The following is a 21,152-nucleotide window of genomic DNA, read 5'->3' on the forward strand; positions in this document are numbered from 1 at the left end:
TCTATGTGCACTGAATGTCGATTCTATTACAGGTTTAAACCAGTTTCTGATCACTTAAACCAGTGTGTGTGTAATGTCTGTCCCTAACCTAAAGCTTGCCACTTCGCCAAATAGTTTGAGCTTGTCTAACCTCTTAAAATCCCTTCACAGCCTACTACCCCAGGTTCAAGCTTTTTCTTTTTCTTCCGGAGTCTCTAGTATAGTGCAAGGTCCTCTGCTCTTACCTTATTCTGAGCCCCCAGCACCCTCTCAATTGACCCCAAGCATCAGATCTGATGATACTCTTCCCATACCTGCCCGAGTATCATCTACCTTTCATATAGTCTTCTCCGTCTGGAACCCACCTTCTAAACTTTGACCATTGTGCCACATTTCTTTCCTCCCTAGGCCTCTACGCAAAATTCAACTTCTTTATTCAACTTCTTTATGTTATGCAACTCAGACTGTAGTACATCGACTTCCTGCCTAGTTCTATTAACTCATTGTTACAGTGTTTACTTGGTTTTTAAATTTGGGTGGGGGAAGGAAGAGACTCTGTTTTAATATGTAATTTGTAACCATATTCATTGTACTGCATAAGTAATGATAAACATTAATAATTATAGGGCCACTGTAGTTTTGAAATTTAATCAATTTCAGGTGTTATTTTTCTATTGCTTATGAGTATCCCCCTGCCAAGTCCAGTTGTTTTACAAGGTCAATTAATGAATATTTTTCATTTTTTTGCTTGCTGTATGAAAGACCTCCACAAATAACAGGGGTCATTGACTGACTGACTATCCAAAGAAAAACAGTGAAACCAATTATATGCATTGTACCAAGTATTCATGTCCTCAGCCACCACCTGGTCCTGTTGTGACATTTATGTTCTAATGTGCTGAGCTCTTGAAAATCTGACCACTTATAATGGTGCCAAAATCAAAGTTCAGCTATTGAAACTTGGGTCCACAGGGTAGTATACATAATGGAAAACAGGAAGAGGGGAAAATGTATTTCTCTAACCTTTCAACTAGGGTAAACTCAGGCATTCCTTCTAACAATGTTGTAGTGGTTAATTTTAAAGTAACAGTAACCAGGTAAACCTTTTCAGAGAGAGGATTACTATGTCTCTATAATAAATTAGGAACAAGCATGAAAAATCAGCAGAGAGGTAAGAAGTCTGAAGAGTCAACTATGCACATAAGTAAGTATGGCAGAAGGCAGCATTTACCACCTGCTGTCCACCTGAGTCACCATAAAACTGGTGTAGTGAACATCATCCTGTAAAGCTTTCTGTAGAGTCAAGTCCCTTTGCTTGATATTATTTCAAAGGCTTTGTTTTCTGTGTTTTTATGGTCCGAGGGAGCCGAAGCACCATAAACAGTTTGTTGTTTAATATTAAACAATGTTCTTGTTTTTCATTTCAGTAGAGAAGCCATAGCTTGTTGAACTGTACAGTCACAGTCAATTTCAAAACACTTCTCAGGTCATGACTATGGTTATGGTGTTGTTAAATTTAGACTAGAATTATCAAAGGCAATATGGAACTGCATGAATGCAGGGATAATTTACAACAGAGCAAATAGGTCTCATCAGTACCTGCCAGAGTTCTGAAAATTGGCCTGCCAAGTGAGGAGCACCTTGTTTTACAGCCTGCAATATATGTTTGCAGACCAAAGTAAGAGAAGAAACATGGTCTGACATTCCTTGTGGGAACACAATATATGAATAAATGTGTCCAAACACAAGAAAATGCTGCCCCCCATCTCTTACTTCCATCCCTAGGAGGACAAGGCAAAAGTACAGCCAAGCGATTGTATAGCAATGTGTAAAGTTGTGTACTGGTGTATTTATCATATGCCTGCTCCCCGAGTCAAAGTTTAAATGCAAACAGCCATTTCCTCAATATAAAACTGGCTCTTGTGTCATGTAGCAACTGGGTACAATAACAGACCTACTTTGGACAGCCAGCGTGGCTGGTCATGTGTCCACTTCTTACTACACAGTGAATTTACTACAAAGTAAAATTTGGGGTAAAGTATTCCATGGAAACTGTGTCACGGTAACTATGCTAATACCACATGCTCAGCACCAGTCAGAAAAGGGAGCCTGGCCCTGCATCCCTTCCGGTTGTTATGTTGACCTATCTTTACTCATAAGTTTGCACAAGTGATATATATAGCAGGAACTCACATCACCTTTGCTTTGTGGATAATTAAGAATAGGGGGAAGATGTGAAAAACATTTGAACAATACACCACTCCTTACAGAGACGGTAGTGCCCGTTACAGAAGATACAAAAATAGACATTTTAGCTCTCTGTGCTACCTGTTTTAGTGATGGTTATCTTTGTTGGAAAATACAATAGCTAGATGTGACCTCCTTGGAGCAGAGACAATGGGTGCATCCCAGTGAGTGCATGCGTGCAGGTGCGCATGTTTCCCATGGGATAAATAGCAGTAGCATGTATTTGTGCCACTGCTATTTGTCCCCAGGCATGCCCCTGCACACGCACTCTGGCACACAGCAAATTGATCTGGGTAGACCAGCAGCCTTACCTGGGGTCCTGGGTGGCCTCCCAGGGCAGCAGCAGCACTGAGCTAGCTCTTCCAAGCCCCGCCAGCAGCCACAGCATGATTGTGGCTGGCCAGGCTCTGTTTCTGACAGCACACACTGCTCCTGTGTGTGTCGTGCCGCTTTTTCTAGCAGCCTTTTTTTTTTTTTTTTTTTTTAAACCAGGATCTCTTGGTGTCAAAAAAACCCATCGCACTGCAAATTAGCAGAGCAGCAAATGGGTGCACATGTGTTGTGTGCAGTTTGTGGTGCCTCAAACCACATGCGTGTGCTCATCGGGATGCACCCAACATATTTATTCTGTGTCTAAATACAAGGCCTGTTTACTGTATGGCTTGATATTCCCATGGTAAATAACACAGTATCTTCCTCTTTCTAAACAAATTCAATGGTTTATGACAGGGGTTTTCAACCTCTTTTGGTTGGTGTACTCCTGGCGGCCAGTCCAGAAGCGGGGAGTCCTCCAGCCAGTCAAAGAGCAGGGGGTGTCCCCTTGGCAGCAGATCAAGTAGCAGTAGTGTCGGCGGCAAACCTGGAAGTGCCGGCAACGAAGCCAGAAGTGGGTCCCTCCCACCCCGCTTCTCTGTGCTGCTGCCTCAAACCCACTGGGGGCTTCTCAAGTACCCCCAGTTGACAACCCCTGGCTTATGACATGATCATCCCACTTCTCAGTGGCCAGGAGCTGCATCCTGTGCAGGCTGCACTGGGCAGGGGGCACAATAGAGCAAGCCAAAGGCCCTCCCCTGCTGCATGGTGCACACAAGCAGCTACCCATCCTCCCCACCACCACATGTGCATTGGACAGCCCCCTTCCTTGATGCACTGCACATGTGGTCATCCCCCCCACACTCCACAATGCACATGCACAGGTGCCTTCCCCAAATCACCAGCTGCGGACTGTCTTGCTGCACCGTGCTGTCTCCTGGGGCAGCCACAGGAAGCAGAAACTGGGAAAGAAAGCCCAGAGACCTTGGCTGCTGCCTCATATATGATGCTGTTCATAGATTCATAGATTCATAGATGCTAGGGTCGGAAGGGACCTCAATAGATCATCAAGTACGACCCCCTGCATAGGCAGGAAAGAGTGCTGGGTTTAGATGACCCCAGCTAGATGCTTATCTAACCTCCTCTTGAAGACCCCCAGGGTAGGGAAGAGCGCCACCTCCCTTGGGAGCCCATTCCAGACCTTGGCCACTCGAACTGTGAAGAAGTTCTTCCTAATGTCTAGTCTAAATCTGTTCTCTCTTAGCTTGTAGCCATTATTTCTTGTAACCCCCAGGGGCGCCTTGGTGAATAAAACCTCACCAATTCCCTTCTGTGCCCCTGTGATGAACTTATAGGCAGCCACAAGGTCGCCTCTCAACCTTCTCTTGCAGAGGCTAAAAAGGTCCAGGTTCTTTAGTCTCTCCTCGTAGGGCTTGGTCTGCAAGCCCTTAATCATACGAGTGGCCCTTCTCTAGACCCTCTCCAGGTTATCCACATCTCTCTTGAAATGCGGTGCCCAGAATTGCATGCAGTACTCCAACTGCTGTCTGACCAGCGCCCGATAGAGGGGAAGTATCACCTCCTTGGATCTATTCGTCATGCATCTGCTGATGCATGATAAAGTGCCATTAGCTTTTCTGATGGCTTCGTCACACTGCTGACTCATGTTCATCTTGGAGTCCACTAGGACTCCAAGATCCCTTTCTGCTTCCATTCCATCAAGCAGGTCATTTCCTAGGCAGTAGGTATGCTGGACATTTTTCCTCCCTTGGTGCAGCACTTTGCATTTCTCCTTGTTGAATTGCATTCTGTTGTTTTGTACCCGTATGTCTAACCTGTCCAGGTCTGCTTGTAGCTGTTCCCTGCCCTCCGGCATGTCCACTTCTCCCCACAGTTTTGTGACATCTGCAAACTTGGACAGAGTACACTTCACTCCCTTGTCCAAGTTGCTGATGAAGACATTGAAGAGTATCGGTCCAAGGACCGAGCCCTGCGGGACCCCACTGCCCACAGCCTTCCAGGTCGAAACCGACCCATCCACCATGACTCTCTGGGTGCAACCCTCTAGCCAATTCACCACCCACCGGACTGTGTAGTTGTCCAAGTCACAGCCTCTTAACTTGTTCACTAGTATGGGGTGGGATACCGTATTGAAGGCCTTCCTGAAGTCTAAGTATATGACATCCACCCCTACTCCTGCGTCCAGGCGTTTTGTAAACTGGTCATAAAAAGAGACTAGATTACTCAGGTCTGATCTGCCTGCTACAAACCCGTGCTGGTTTCCCCTCAGCATAATTTGTCCTGCCGGGCTCTCGCAAATGTGGGTCTTGATAATTTTTTCAAAGACTTTGCCAAGGATGGAGGTGAGACTGACTGGCCTATAGTTGCCCGGGTCCTCCTTCCTCCCCTTCTTGAAAATGGGGACCACATTGGCCCTTTTCCAGTCCTCCGGGACTTGGCCCGTGCGCCACGAGCGTTCGAATATTCCCGCCAGTGGCTGTGCAATGATGTCGGCCAGTGCCTTCAGTACCCTCGGATGGAGCTCATCCGGGCCTGCCGACTTAAAGGCATCCAGTTCCTCCAAGTGACTGCACCATCTCATGGTCTACGCATGGAAGTCTGGCGCCTTGCTGCTGCCTCTCTACAATCCCAGTGAGAGACTTGTCTTGCCCCTCTCTTAGGAACAATGAGGCAAAGAACTCGTTGTGGCCTAAAGAACTGTTAGGACTTTTCTACAAAGAAGTTGGCTTTTCTTCTTTTCTTCTCTAATCTTGAGCAAGTTTAGCTATAGAAAATATTTCAATACAACAATATCTTGTGGTTGACAGAGTATATGGGAATGCAGATCCTAGCTGGGACCAGGAAATACAGGTTTTGAAATTTCAACTGAACACTGATTTAGGAGTGTGAGCTCCTTTTTATTTTTCTTTTTAGAGGTGCCAGTTTCCTTATGTTGCAATGAATTTGAACAAAGTCTCAACTGATTTTTACCGGCCTGGGAAATAACCTTACTGAAAACCAGGAACTTCTGAAAAATGTGCTAACATGGTGCTAGTAAGGAACAAAAAGGCTATGGTAATTTTCCAAAATTTCTTGTGTACCCACATTAAAGAATTTAAGAGACTTGCAAATGTCCACTCATTTTCTCCTCTGAGGTGGGTACCATCTTTTCTTGTATAAAACATCTGTTCTCCTCCCCAAAATTCAGCTGCTGGAAATTACAGTGTACTTCATAAGCAAAGAAATTTGGAAATAGCAGTTTCTGCCTCTGTGGGAGGTAGGGGAGGAGGGAAACAGGGAGATGTGAAAGTAATGCTGCAGTGCTGCACATCAGGTGGCCTGATAGCTGTGGACACTTTCTCTCTCCCTTACAGCAGAGGCTGCAGCTGCAGCTGCTGTCACTCAGTTTCTTACTGCTACTTAACAGTATTTTTAAGGAAACAGCTTTTTTTCTTCACTCTTCCTTTCAAAAAGAAGGTGCAATAAATTGTGTGTGCGTGTACACACACACACACACACACACACACACACACACACTCTCTCTCTTTGTTTGTTTTTAAGATGGGCAAGAAAACCTTTTTCCACCCTTATCAGCATGGTCAAAGGTGACTGAATGAATTTTGTGCCTGGTCTTGAGCTGGGAATTCCATAATGATATGGAAGCTGATTTGAAAATAAAAACTTTTTGCGCAAATGCATTTTTTACTAAGTGCTAGCTGCTATTCTGAAAGTGCCATTAATGTTACTGTTATTGTAAAACACTGGGAGGTAGGCAGTCAATCAAGGGGCTAGGCTAGCTGCATGTTCTTCTAATTGTGACAGATGCACAAAGAAGGAAGAAAAGATAAAAGGGCCCAAAAGGTGCTGGATAGGTGCTTCCACATAAGCCCTCACAAAAATGTCTTCTAATACAACCACACAGGACAAGTCAACTTAGATGTCTTAGGTACAGTTTAAGTGTTACAGCAAGGCAACTCTTACCATCAAGACAAATCACTACAAATGAACAATCAGTTTTTGGTTTCTGCAGTTCCAAATTATCCTATCCAATTTACCTAAAACTTGCAAGAAAAATTCTAGCCAGAGCCAGGATCAGTTGTGTGAAATTTCTGAGTTTTTTGCTGGTTTTAAGGTAGAATGGATATTACAAAATAAGACTCATCACCAGAAGCAAATTTCAACCCTAACTGTGGAAAAACTGGTGCCTTCTAACAACCCTTCTCAACCTTCACCACACACACAAAGACTATGTTATACAGCAGTCCTGAAATTGCAGTCAAATACTCACAAGTTAGGAGATGGCAGAATTAAGGTTGCCCATGCAACTGTAGTTGGGCATCCTTGTAGATCAGGGCTGGGCAAAATGTGTCCTGTGGGGCCCCCCCAAAATTAAGAAAATTAATATTTATCAGCCCCTGGCTGCCTGTCATGTGGCCCTCAATGGCTTGCCAAAACTCAGTAAGTGGCCCTTCGCCCAAAACAATTGCCTGCCCCTGTTGTAGGTGCTCTTTGAGTAAGGCCTCATACAGACATTCAGTTACTCCTCGGAGAGTCACTACAAGTGTGGAGATGCTCAGGTTTTTTCTCCCAGAGTAAAAATGGCTGCTCCAGGAGAAAAACAATCTAGGAACAGTCAGGGTTAAATCACTCCCAGGAAAGCAAATAGCTGAACATGCTGTCCATGGGTAAGTGTTTCTACCAGGAGAACAAACCTGGGAGAATTTTCCCAGATTATTTGAATGTACATGTTATGTATCCTCAGGACCACTCCCTCAGTAACTGCACAGTCACCTCTGTTCCCTGACTTACTTCAGGTCAGTCTTCCCCAACCTACTTGTTCCCAGTCCAACCCTGTCCACCCAACCAGTCCTAATCTCTCTATTGTCTTTTCATCTGATCTCAAATCTTCCTGAGTCTCTTGGCTCTCACTCCATCTTTTTTGCCCAGCCAATTCCAAACTCCTTTTGTGTGTCCAAGATTCAGGTTCCCCATCTACTAGCACTCAGCTCTAGTTCTCTTCAAGCTACTCCTCTTGTTCCCTCCAGAAATGAACCACACAGCTTTCCCCATGATACTACTTGGGCAGGATATTAAGAGCAGAAGAGAGAGACTTTCTAGATACTCAGCTTAAAACCCAGCAAAGTCAAGGGCAGCTTGGAGCATATTTGTGTCAAACTGAAGCATGGCTAGTATATACGGAATCTATGTGAATTTTAGCTGCTAAATCAAAGAAAAGAAATACTATTCTATTAAACTAATAAAGCAAAATTTCAGTTGTTAATTAGCAACTTAAAAAGTACTATTTCACAAATGTATTTTAATGAGAGATACACCACAGCTTATACTTGGTAGAAAAGGTTCATGCTGTATTGTAACTCCCAGGAGAACTATCTGAAAAGCATATTGGAACCCAGCTGCGTTTCTATGTTCAGATTTACAGTGCAAATACTGGTTTAATATTTTGATCCAGAGAAAAAACTGGAACACACCACAAAAGGATTCTGGCAATGATATATTTAATAATTCAAATGTGTTCCATCATTTGATTGCATTTATTTTAGACTTTGGGGAGTTATTTTCATTAGTATTGTAATAAGATTAGAAACTGAAATTTTCTGATCTTATTTATATTATTTTACATATAAGCAGCCAAAGGAATACCAAGAAATAAAGCAAATAAGAAAACCTGTTCTACATAAAAATATATTAATACACCTATCCCAGGTAACAAAAATGTTTGTGCATATAAATATTACACATTTTAGATATACAATTTTTCATTTAAAATAGCCAGACGAAAAATGCACATTAGATCAGGGTTGACCCAGAGTTCTACATATTTGCTCAAAGCTGCAATTGACTTTAATTCAAGGGAGCCATCTGAGGAGATGGCCATTCTTTGTGCACAGTATTTCATCTCTCATATTTCTGGTGAGACAAGCTGTTGTGTTAAATATGAAAGAGGTGTAGCACCCATTTTATACAAATTATGCACATACCTGCCTGTCAAATTGCAATTGAGGCCCTCTGTTACACTAACTTCAGGTGCTTCCAAATTAAAACAGGCATGGTCCTATGCCCCCAATAGAGTAATACTGTAGTAGACATTTTCATCCTTCTTCCCTCAAAAATAACTGGTTGCAGCCTTGTTGCAGAAAGTTACATTACAAGCTGAAGAAACCTATGGCTTGGGTTTGATTCACAATTCAAATAACATTAAGTATTAGTGGTCTATATAACCCAGACACTGGAAGAACATGAAGTTGAACAAAATAGCAAACATATTGTCTGAATTCCAAGCTCCCCAGAGCCTCATTGGATAAAGAAACAAATTAAATAGAAGACATTCATCTTGTCTGCTCCGAGTCAGACCTGTTGGCAGATTGCTTTTAATTGTAGAACTCTGCTAAAATTTGACCGTTTATAAAATTAATCTTGCACTGTTTACATGCTTCTACAGAACAAACTTATCAGGCCTCACATCTGGAGTTTTAACAACCTTAAATCCCCATTAATGAATCTGTCAGGCAGAACAACAACAAACTCAGGCTCCTGGGTTTGGTAGGGTTGTTTGACTGTTTGTACACACTCAGACCTCGTAGCAAGATGCAATCCTAATAAATTCTGCATTACACATTTGTTATCACATCACCTGTTGAGATCATCCGATGGGATTTGAAGACTAGGATTATTGTTGAAAACTAAGATGCTATCCTTAGCAAGAGAGAATGTATAAAATTAGGCATGGTTTGTGAGGGATTATACAAAAATATGATTTATCTTCTTTGAAAGATTCTTTTTTCAATTACACAGGAAAGGAGAGTATTGTCCAATTAGGAATCTTTTCTATGTTATTATTCTAGGTAAGTAACTGTCAGATTTCTAGCAGAGAATCATTTACATTGATTCTGTCTAGTCATTCAGGAATACAATACTGCTGATCCTTGCTCTGTAACTCTGATGCTTTATCTTTCATTTATAGGCTTGGACTTTATCATTTTGACTAAGCAAAAAGCACCGTGCTTCTTTAAAACAATGGCTAATTCAGTTGTGAAGTTTCACAGTCATAACCACATGCCCAATTGCTTTGTCTAATATTCAGAACAGAAGAGAAAGGTGTGTGAATTCTATGGTTGACCTCCCAATTCTTGTTATATTTTTCACTCCTAGGATTTTACTCACAGAAGAAAAGACCTCAGACAACTAATCCCCAAGAAACACAAGAGAAAAATAGGCCAGATTAATGTCTAGCATAATTCCACCAACTTCAGTCAATCAGGTGATTTCATATTTTACCAAAGACTAATCTGGCCCAATGACCCTGTTAAATTGATTTCCTTCTGAATTTGCTGCTTGCTCTTTTTGCAGCCCCTTCCCTCCACTGTCCCCCACCCCTGCAAAGTAACAAGAGAAGCATGGACACTGCTCCCCTTCCTGGTGTCTGTGAGTCTCTGGGTGTACTTCACTTTCAGGTTGTATCTGGATTATAATAAATATTTTGGTAGTGTTGGAGTGATAATGTAGCCATGATGGTCCAGAGTAAAAATGTATGAAATATATGAGAGGCCTGAAGCAGCATACCTTTCATTTGAAGTATTGTCTAAGTCTATCCCAACCATGCAGTTGGTTCAATAAAATACATGGCCCACAAAAATCCTTGCCTCTCGCAATAAATATTTTGATTTCTGGCTGAATGTTATAGCTGGTATCTCATCTGGAAATTAAAAATTGGGTCTGACCCTAAGAGGAGAAAAAAAAAAAAGATGGCTCAAGGAGACACTATTACTTGGTCTGTATTTATTGTTCTTTATTGCTCTTCAGCATGAACATCTTGGAGTTTATGGCTGGATGGCTATGAAGGCAGATCTTTCCACTCCAGATCTGGTAAATTCTATCAGACCTTAGCTGCTGTTTCCTTCCAGTATCCCTTTATTTCCTCCTTTCTTCATTTATTTTCTTGATTTTTCTCTTATTTGTGCTTTTGTATAGCATTCATAGACAAATAGTACAACTGTGCTTTGTCAAACACCTTATGTATTTGTATACTCCTACCATACTATATATGTAGAAATGCCCTTTGTCACTTTGAAATCTACTGAAGAAAGACTCTATGTAAGAGCTAAATCGTTATTTTTATCACTGACCTCCACTTTCACTCTATCCAGCCCTACCTCCTTCCAGCCATTCCAATGATTCCTGTACCATTTGACCCATAGTACTGGAGTAACAATTCCAGAGATTCTTCCTACTGTTTCATATATTTAAAAATTGGATAATTAACAAGACTTGTACTTAATCATAAGCATAATTTTTCATTATTGCAACTCAAGTTTGCATCAGGTTATAGTAGGCAACCATCACTTCTCTAGATCACCATGTACATGTAAAAGGTCTAGTCAGATGCCTGATGAAGGTGTTATGAGGCTGGTAAACTCAGTTTGAGAGTGTTAAAGCTTGTTACAAATTTCACAGATGCATCTGTTGTCTAAGTTGGAGTCCAAATTTACAGTATGTTGCTTTCTTCTTTCTCGTGTTGCTTCCATCCTCTGGATCAAAGCTGCTTTATGTTGAGCTGCACCCAGTGCCAGATGTTCCCTCCAGATTGGATGGGATTCTGCACATTCCTTCCAGCTTTCTACATTGATGTTGAATGACTGTATAATTTTTGCACACATCATGGTACCACTATAGAGATCACCCCACTTTCTAGAGCTGTGTCAAATCTCACTATACAAAATATTTTTGGAGATACAGTCTTCTCCCATTCTTCTGACATGGCTGATCCATCACAACCTTATCTTCTTGATAGAGGTTTCTAAGTATGCCAGTCCTGTGCACTCCAGTACCTCTGTGTTTGGTGTTCTGTCTTCCCACTTTATTATAACCTAAAAGTAATCAGTTTGCCTGTTTGGTGTCACTGCTTGCTTTTATGTGTAATTAAAGGCCTGATCCTGAAAATAGACCTTTCTTAATATCCACTGATGTCATAGCAGTAAGCACTTGATAGCCCAATAAAAATGCTGTAGGATCAGGACCTTTGCTATAAATCCTGCAGATCTACAATCTCAGCAGTCTCACTTAAGTGCATGGAAAGTTGAATATACAAGTAAGTCTTTCCAATACTGAGTCCTTAGGTTATATTTTTGATGCAGGTACTGACCGTTTTTGTTTGTAAAATGCTGTGCATTCATAGGGCTAAGACAGAACTCTGAGCACTCCGTCAGGCCTACAGAAAGGGACATGCTGGGTGCCCGTGGCAAAGTTTTAACTAAAAAGAAAAAACAGTTTTGCTCTATGACAGAACATTTATATACAACATTTTTCAAATCTTACACAAATTATACTTTACATTTGCACTCACATTTTTTGCTTACATCAATGAGTTCAAGAGAAGCTTAATATGATCTCAGCTAATAGTCCATCTAATGTTTCTTGGGGTTTGACAGTCAATGTACTGTGACTAGGAAAAGAACTTAGAGGCAGGGTATCCATACAAGATACTGGATACTCTATCACCACGTGTAACAGTAGAACTACCTCACTGTCACCATTTTGTCCCCTCCTTCTTGGGAAGGGGAAGCATTAGGCCAATGAATATTCACTAAAACACTTAATGAATATTCACTCAAACCTCTTAATCCTTTGCATCTGCAGAATGTGACTTCCTCCATTTAGCAACAGAAAAGGTTTCCATTTGAGCCACACAGTTTCATCTTTAAACCGATCCTTCCTCAGATCCTTCCTCAGACCAGGGCTCTGTTCTTACAATGTGTCAAACTTGACTCATCCCTAACATGAAATTTAGATGGAACTACAGCTTTGGGGCAGCGTGTTTTTTGGTCTTCATTTCCTCACAGATTAACAACTGGGAAACCTACAGCAACTCCAACGAGAGAACAAGCACACACAACATGAAAGCTACGATTGTGCATACACAGAATGTAACCTATATCTAATAGTACCTCACAGCTTGCAAGTAAACAGGTGAAGATCTGGGGGTGAAGGAGTGGTCCAGTTGCACCCAGCTTTAAATCTTGCTCCACTCAAAGTTTAAAACTAACTTCCTGGCAGGGGTAGCAGCATTCCTAGTCATTGGAATCTACATTCTTCCACACACTTCATTCCATAGGTATTACTGACCCCTCTCCTGTTTAATGGTCTTAATGTTTCACAAATCAAGCCATCCTTTCTTCTGCAGTTCTACTGTCTGTGTGTTAGCTGCTACTGGTAATTTAGCTTCTATTTCACAGCTCTGCAGACTGTTTTTAATTCTAGCTGGAAACAACTCAGGTGTGGAAATGTTAACTCAGTTGAGCGGTTACTGAGTTGTAGAAATAACTTTTAGTGAAGCACTGGATGCACCATCAAGATGCTCAGATTTTGTTTTAGGGATCCAAAAAAGAAATATTTTATTCTAATGACTACCAGACTAATGAAACAACATCTTTTGATTGTTTTTTGCCTGCTTTGTTGCATTTTTTTCATATGCAATACATGAGATAGCAAATTAATGCACGTTCTAATTAAGGTGGATTTGTTTTTGCTTTGATCTTAAACTGTAGGCCCCTCTCATATTAGTATAGCCCTAGGCCCCTTGCATATTAGTAATGCCTCTAGTTTCTTTTTAACTGGAGAAAAATGTGTTATGTAATATTTGATGATGTATCACACCATCTGTATCCTCCTTTTCAAAATCCTAGATCTGCCCATGCAAGTAAACATCTTGATGAATATCTTGTAAAACAAGGCAATTTTATTATAGCAACCTGATATTACCAACTGTTAGTGAGACTCCGCTAAATTTTAATACTAAAAGGTCCTAGGACACCAGGATGAACTCTACCAGAGATCCAAGATGTTCATACATGAGATTGCAGTCTGGCCTACCTGTAAGTTAAACATACCTTCCATCATATACTTATATCCTGAATAGATGATCGATCACATCAACCCTAATTATACACTGCATCCTAATAATTCCAGCCTCTGGCTCTCAATGAGACCAATATAAAATGAGACCGCACAGAGAAAATATTCATATTGAAAGATGCAGAGGAAAATACAAATAAGATCTTAATCTAGGCATGAATTTCTTATTGACATCATAGGGAAATACGCGCACACGTATCCAGGGTGTAAGAGTGTGGGTAATTAAAGGTTATTAAAGCTACTTCATTTTAGAGGTACTGTCCTTCATATTCAGCAGTAACTGAAGGGTTTATTCAGTCAGTTCAGGTTGTTACTTTAGCAAGAGTGAAAGCGGAGGTCTCAGTGCCTCCTAAATATTTATTCATATCTAGAAACATGTAGATATTAATCTAGATGGTTTGTTTAAATCACCACTTTTTTCTTAGGTTTGATCTTTCACTAATAGTTATACTTAGTTCATGTAGAGAGAAAGTCCCAAATTAACAAAACCTAGGGCAGTGGCTTTCTATCTTTTTCAGACTCAGGGAACTTCTCATAAGACTCAAGGCACCCTCTGGAAAGTGCCAGCTCTTAGTTTTCACTCCTTTTTGACTACATAGAAATAAAAGAGCAATTCTTCTGTTGCAAAGAACTCAGAAAGCCCATAACAGGTCAGAATGTTTAAACACTATGAATTCCTATTTGAAATCTCTCGGTTTATCTTGGAACTCATGTTTACACACCCAACAGTGCTAACATTACGTGGCACCCTGCAGCAGTCTTCAAAAGATCTCACAGCACTTTGGTTAAGAGTCTGCATCTGAAACTAGATGAGGGAGGGAAAAAAGTTCTCTTCTGTAAAGTGTTGTTCCTGTAAAGAGACAAATATCCTCCCAACAAAAATGCACATCTGCGTTTAGCCTAATAGAATTGCTCTATTATTTCTATGTAGTCAAAAAAGGAGTGAAAATGAAGAGCTGGCACTTTCCGGAGGGTGCCTTGAGTCTTATGAGGAGTTCCCCAAGTCTGAAAAACAAAGAGCCATTGCCCTAGGTTTTGTTTTGTGCTAAAAGAACAAAATTAATTAATTGAAATATTTTTCAAATTGTTCAAAAAGAAGAGCGCATAAATTAGCTGAGTCACCCCACTATGTTAGGTTTGTAATCCTGTCTGACCACAAGTTACCCCACATCTTATCACACTTATTTGTGTCCTATCTAAATGCTAGATTGTCAACTTGTTTTCTATTAGCTGTCTGGTAAGGTGTCACATTTCTGATGTGGTACAGATAAGTAATGTTAATAAAAGCATTAGTTTGACTCACTAAGTTAAATGCCTGAAGATGAGAAAAGCCACATTAGCACGCACCAACTGCAGATATTTCCTCAGCCTGAAACAGAATATTTAAACCCGAAAGCTTGCTAAGAAGAATTTTTCCAAGTATTTGAGTTGGTCTAATAACAAATATCAGATTTACCCAAAGAACATTTCAATAGATAATTTCGAATACTTTCCAAAACTGCAGTGAAACACAGACTTTCAGATGTAAGCTCAAAACATTTCCAATGCCCCTTTTCATTATGTGAAAAAATAGTAAGTATCAAGAATGGCTTTCTTAATCTGCACATCTGGTATATTCTTAACTACAAAATTGCATAGAAAAGGGTGCCTTTGTCAAAAAAAAAGTTGTGTCTTATTAAAGAGATTTACTGTGATTATCTTAGTTATGCATTATACATACAGTATAAGAATACATACAGTATACAAGGCATTCTATGAATGCATAGCCATTGCTATACAACCAGGTAAAGTAAATAGAAAAAAAAGTAATCAAAATGAACAGTACAACCAGCAGTCAAATTCTGTGAACACAAACTTTACCCATCAGGGAGCAGGTTCACAATTTGTTGTGACCTCACACACCACATACCTTGCAAAAAATGCAAGGTAGGAAGATCAAGTAGGCAATTTTTCTGTATTTAGTCTGATGCACCAAAAGCTTTTAATAATGCTTACACCTGGCACCTCTCAGGGAGCAAGTCTCATTGCCTGGTCTGGGTTATAGTTCTGCAGGCTTTCTGAAAACATCCTTTTCCATCATGGACCAGTGGTTTTTAAACTCTGTTCCGTGGAACGCTGAAGTTCCCCAATAGGTCATCAAGGGTTGGGTTCCACAAAAAGATAAGGGTAATGATGGAACGGGCCGAAAAGTGGTGCACCGCCATTGCTGGGCCAGGTCATCTGGCTCCATGTCAGTCTTTAGGATAAGGGTAAGGCTTCTGTAGCAGAAGAAGTGAAATAGAAGTGTTCGGTGACTGACTTTGGGAAGTTTGAAAACCACTGCTATGAACTATGCTTAATTTCTGTCTTGCTGTTGCTGGTCTGATGACCGAATCATCATAAAATGGGCAGGATTCTCCTGAGTCATAGAAGGGAGCCTGAGGATAAAGGTGGCCTGAAGCCACTTTTGCATCCCTCAAGCCCAAGGGATCCCTGGGACTGTCCTGCTTCCCTAATTTAACACTTAGCACATACAGCTCAAAAGGTTCAACAAAAGATAACACTGAAAACCCTCTTGTTTCTCACATATTTCCAGCACCTTTCATGGCTATGCCACTCCAGACCTACCACAGCCCAAGGGATCATTTTTGCTAGCTAGGAATGAGCCAGATATAGTACCATCATGGCTATATCCATTTTAACCTATCTTGAAATACCCATTTAGGATCTATAGCTGGGGTGTCAAACATATGGCCTGAGAGCTGGATCCAACCCACACAGCCACTTTATCCAGCCTACTGAACTACTGGTGGGGTGGGGGTGGCTTGTCCTGCTGCAGAATTCAGGGCCCTTTGCCTCCATTGACTGTGGCAATCAGCAACAAGTTTTGCTCACTGCCACTACCCCTGAACCTCTTCCTTGGAACCACTGGCTGCCACCAGACACACCACCACTACTGCTGCCAACATACCCCCTGCTACCACTGTGGTTGCCACACTGCCAGCCCCTGTGCCCACAGCTGGATCCAGCCTGTGAGGAGGCCCTCAGTCTGCATCCAGCCTGGGGCCCCAGGTGTGTTTGACACCCCTGTTCTACAGGTCTGATGCAAAGGTTGAAGTCAGGCTCAGGAGCTGACCCAAAATTTTCAACATCACTCTTTGATATGTACTCCTTTGGGGCACTTCCGTGTTATCCCTCCTTATGAACAATGTGGAAGAAGTTTTACAAAATTAAGCTACATTGTAATAACTGCCTTTGGCCAACCAAGATGCAGATTACAGACTCTATTTACACAGGCATCAATCCAGGAAATCTTATCTCTAGAAGAATTAGTCCAGATTTTAACTGCTGTGTAAGAGAGCAGAATTTGTCCCAGCTCTTCCAGTAATAATACTATTCTTAAAAGTAATGCACATATCAGACATGTCCACTCTTGAAAGTGAACATGTGTTTTTTTAAATTGGGCTCTACTGTCTTGATCATAGCATCAAATCAGAATTTTATTTAAAAAATGAATTGTGTTTCATTTATTAAAAGTGTTGTCTATTACTTATGTAACCCCGATGGTTCATTTATTCAAAATCCAAGAATACACTTCTTCCAAATATAATACACTTCTTCCAAATTTTCTTATAAACCCGTAAACTTCCTCTTTCCCTCTGAAGAAGTGGTTAATGTCTTGTACCAATCAAAAATACATATTACCCTGGAAGGGAAGAAGGAGTGACCATTGATACAGTAGCAAACATCAAGCAAACTCCATTTCTACTTCTATGAAATCACTGGAAGTTCTGGTACTTCAGTAGATGCAAGATTGTGCCCAGTTTATTCTTAATGGAAAGAGATGGTAGGGTTTTGTTATTCCTGCTTACTTAGATTTAGCACCTGGGATTAGGAATCTGGACTCCGCCCTTTACTGAAATCCAAGTTTCTACTAATGGAATAACACCATTTCCACAAAGGATTCTGAGTCAAGCTTGAATATACCAATTTACTACAGCTATTTCCCATTGTACTACCAATTAATATCTTCCTCTTTCAATAACTGTTTTCATGGAAACTTGGTGTATTTCTAATCAGAAAAGTATACAAATGGTTTGTGATCGTTTTACTTTCTTTGGGGCTTAGTTGAAAAAGTAGAGATTTCTCCTACCTAACTACCAGCTCTGCAAACAGCTTGGTCTAAGAGTCAAGCTAGTTTTTTTCCGTCTCTTACAACCATCACAACATGTCAGCCACAATAAAGGTTTTGCAGGCCAAGCCATGTACTCAGTGATACCTATGAAACCCCACTGTTTTCAATGTATTTATACAAGTGTAAATGACTGGAACTTAGTAAACAATTCTGGGAAAGATGCACAATATGGAATATAATTTGGCTCACTTAGTTTTAACAAGAAAATCAGAATAAAGTGCAATTAAAAACATTGTAACACAAAAATAAATCTGTAATCTGAATAGAAGTGTGGACTGATGCCTGAATAAAAAAAGAACAGATGTTTCAAGTAAGAAGCCCCTGTGTCACTTCTCAGAGGAAATGGGCAGTTCATCCTATCATCCAACAGTAATAGCGATGTTTGGACAATGAACCATATTCCACAAAGGAAAAAAGGCAAGGGCCGACTATGATAAATCACTTTGATTTTGTTACACAGGGAATAATCACAGACACCAAAGTACATTTTCTAGATATTCAATTAAAATTAGAAAATTTAAGCACAACCAAACAGTGTATGAATCATAACTCAAAAACAAACTACAGACAGCATCTTTTGCTCAGGTACCTTTTAACTATTTTGGCTCCTTTCCACTAAAACCTACATCTATTTGATATTATTTCCTTGCACTCCTACAGACATTTAGGAACAAGATTCAAAGATGTAGAGTGTTTGAAATTGCACCAAAATAGGTTTTTTGAAATGTAAATAGGACTGAAAGACTGAACAGATTTTGTCAATACTCTTATCCTCTATTTAATCCACTAATTCTTCCTTATGGTGACCAGCTAGAACCCTATCAACATATGACGATAGACAAGATAACGTTGTCCTCCCTGCCTTTTGTTTTGGATTTTTACTTTTCTTTTTTTTAAATTCCAGTCCCTGGGAGCTTAGAGATAAGATTTGTAATCTTTAGAGACTGTCACCAAAACTTCTTGTATTACTTCAACTGATATTCTGTCAAATGCACAGGCAGTTTTAATTATTTGAACACAAAAGCACAAATCTTGTATTTATTGTGACAAAGAAATGGGAGTTGCAGGGGGGGAGGGGGGTATTTTCTTACTTATAAAAGCAATGTATTTCCATATGTTAGCTGATATACACTACCGTGCTCGTTTTGCTAAAATTTTATATTTCTCAAGGCACGTTTTACTTATTTAAAGCTGAATGAAGCTGATAGGAACTCATGTACTTTGTTCTCCAGTAATTGTGTTCCTGTTCTGCAGTTGTGCCCTGCACTATATTGTCCTATGAGTTTAAGCAGCATGAAGTACTAAACGCCCTTTTGACATACAGCACTTTATAGACAGTGGGTGGGCTGATAGTCTTTAGGAGCACTTAAGAGAACTGAATAGCTGCTAAACTTGCCTATCTAACATGCAAGTACAGCAAGCCATACAGGTTTAGAGAATACCCCTTCATTTCAGAAGGGAATTACAGTGAATCTACACAGGATGGTATACTGAGCTTTACTTAGTAATTTGACACATGAATAAGAATTTTTCCCTTTTTAAAGATGTATTTAGCTGATTTTATGCCTTCTCGCTGGATACAGAACTTATTGTAGACAAATTAGAAATATTTTATAGATCACCCTCTTAATATTTAGTGCACATAAGCAATTTTTCAAAACCCACCTACTACAATTAGCTGAGAACAAGCTTGGAAGTCAGGATTTTGGGGGAGGATCAAAGGAGGCAATACTAGCACTTATATGAAAGCATATAAGAATTACCAAGTTACAAATGTATAGCAAGGAGGACAGATTACTATACAGTTGAATCAGTTTCTACAAGACAGCACAAACTTTCTGATGATAGTCTTAAAACATTTATTTGAAACCAGTGGCAACATGTAGGGGGTGCATGTGCACCCTCCAAGAGTGCTGGTACAGTTCCTGACAGGCCATGCTCCTTGCTTAGGCGACGCTTAGGTGTCGCGCCCCTGAGAGTGCTGGCCAGGGAGTGAAGCGCCGCGGTCACTTCCAGGAGTGCCACAACTCCCCCCACCCCAGGTCAGTGAGATTGGCTGGGGGGGACAACTCCCCCCCCCCAGTTGCTGACTGGTTGCTGTGAGGGGGGGGGCCACCCTGACTAAGGTGGCACCAGTCTCCCATGTTTGAAACTACTCAACTTCTTGCCTGTCATTTCAATGCATAAAAGAAATAAGAAGCATAAGTCTGGCTTTGGGTTTTCATCTCCCTTGTCCTGGAAGTGAATGCAGGGGAAAAAATCCTAAAAAAAGTTTGCCACAATGCCACTTTCTGCACAGCTAGATTCAACATTTAGCAAATCTCTTTGCAGACTGAGTCACTAGCCCCGTTACAATAACTATATTGCACATTTTGCTTTAGACGCCCTGACTTTTGCTCTAACTCTCTGATTGGAGGGCAAACCTAAGCTACTTGATATTACATTAGTAAGCCTCAACAGTAACAAACAGTTGTTTTGTAATTAACTCTTCATCTGGGTATTACTTTTGCAGTTAAAAATAGAACAACAAAGCAACAGAGGTTCATCAATCGATGCACTGGGTTCATAATTTGCATTAAATCATATTCACCAAAAACAAACTATAAAGAAAAAACGTAGTTGCTGTACAGTTTTCTTTAATTCTGCCATGTAAACCTTTGGCAACACTTGCATACACCATTGCACCTCCTGAATTTCTAACACATACACACAAAATTAAAGTATGAAACAGTACCTGCCAAGTACCTGGTGTGCTCTTGTGTGCTCTCTCCCTCTCCTCCCTCCCGCAGGCAGCTTGGCAATGGAATGCCCTTCAAATCCATGGCTGACTGCTTTTGGTAAATGTTTTACGAGACACTAAACAATCCTCTGTCCCACCCTCCCTGCAAACACCATTGCGAGAACACAGGATAATGGTCACAAAGCATATATACAAGCCACACAGCAGTGTAAGTGCTACACCCCACTTTTCAATTACTTTCTCCCCCTTCCCCCCAAAAAATTCTAATATGAAGATGCATATAGGAGAGGAGTGCAAAGGAAGAAAACTACCTAAACAGATCTATTAATAGATAATTTGAATGGAGTAAAGTCATGATAACCTTTCCCTTATTGTTCTAGCTTTACAAGCAAGCCTAGGCGTGTCCAACAGAAAAACTGACTGGGAACAGTTAATAAAATAGAGCATGCAGTTTTCAAATAAGTCTTCTGCACAGGGGAACAATCATCCCAATGATTACAACTAAAAAAAATGACTTTGCATACTCTGAAATCACACAGTAAAATTATGTGGAAGAAGGCCAAACAGAGACAAGCAAAACAAACTAAAAAAAGGAACTCAGACAAGTTGCCTTTACAGTAAGTAAATCTGCTCCCACTTTTCAGCATCCGTGAATTCACTCAAAGTTAAAATTCTACTAGTCCCAAACCAGAGTTTTTGCATTCCATTCAAGTTAACAGTTACTAACGGAGGACAGCAGAAACCTGTTGGCATGAAAACACTGAAAATATC

General features: G+C 40.6%; 1 protein-coding gene across 6 annotated transcripts in view; it reads right to left on the reverse strand.

Moving 5' to 3' along the window:
• The window catches only part of RBM47 (RNA binding motif protein 47), a 142,533-nt gene that overhangs the window by 55,567 nt on the left and 65,814 nt on the right, over positions 1-21,152 (reverse strand). Inside the window, exon 1 of one of the 6 annotated variants that reach the window (XM_014594943.2) lies at positions 20,376-20,463. The exons of the other annotated variants lie outside the window; for them this stretch is intronic. The gene's annotated coding sequence lies outside the window, so the exon portion shown is untranslated. Of the gene's footprint in view, positions 1-20,375; positions 20,464-21,152 lie in introns of those variants that run through there. 6 annotated transcript variants of the gene reach the window in all.

Source organism: Alligator mississippiensis, chromosome 2 (assembly GCF_030867095.1).
Source record: "Alligator mississippiensis isolate rAllMis1 chromosome 2, rAllMis1, whole genome shotgun sequence".
In the NCBI taxonomy this organism is placed as follows: Eukaryota; Metazoa; Chordata; order Crocodylia; family Alligatoridae; genus Alligator; species Alligator mississippiensis.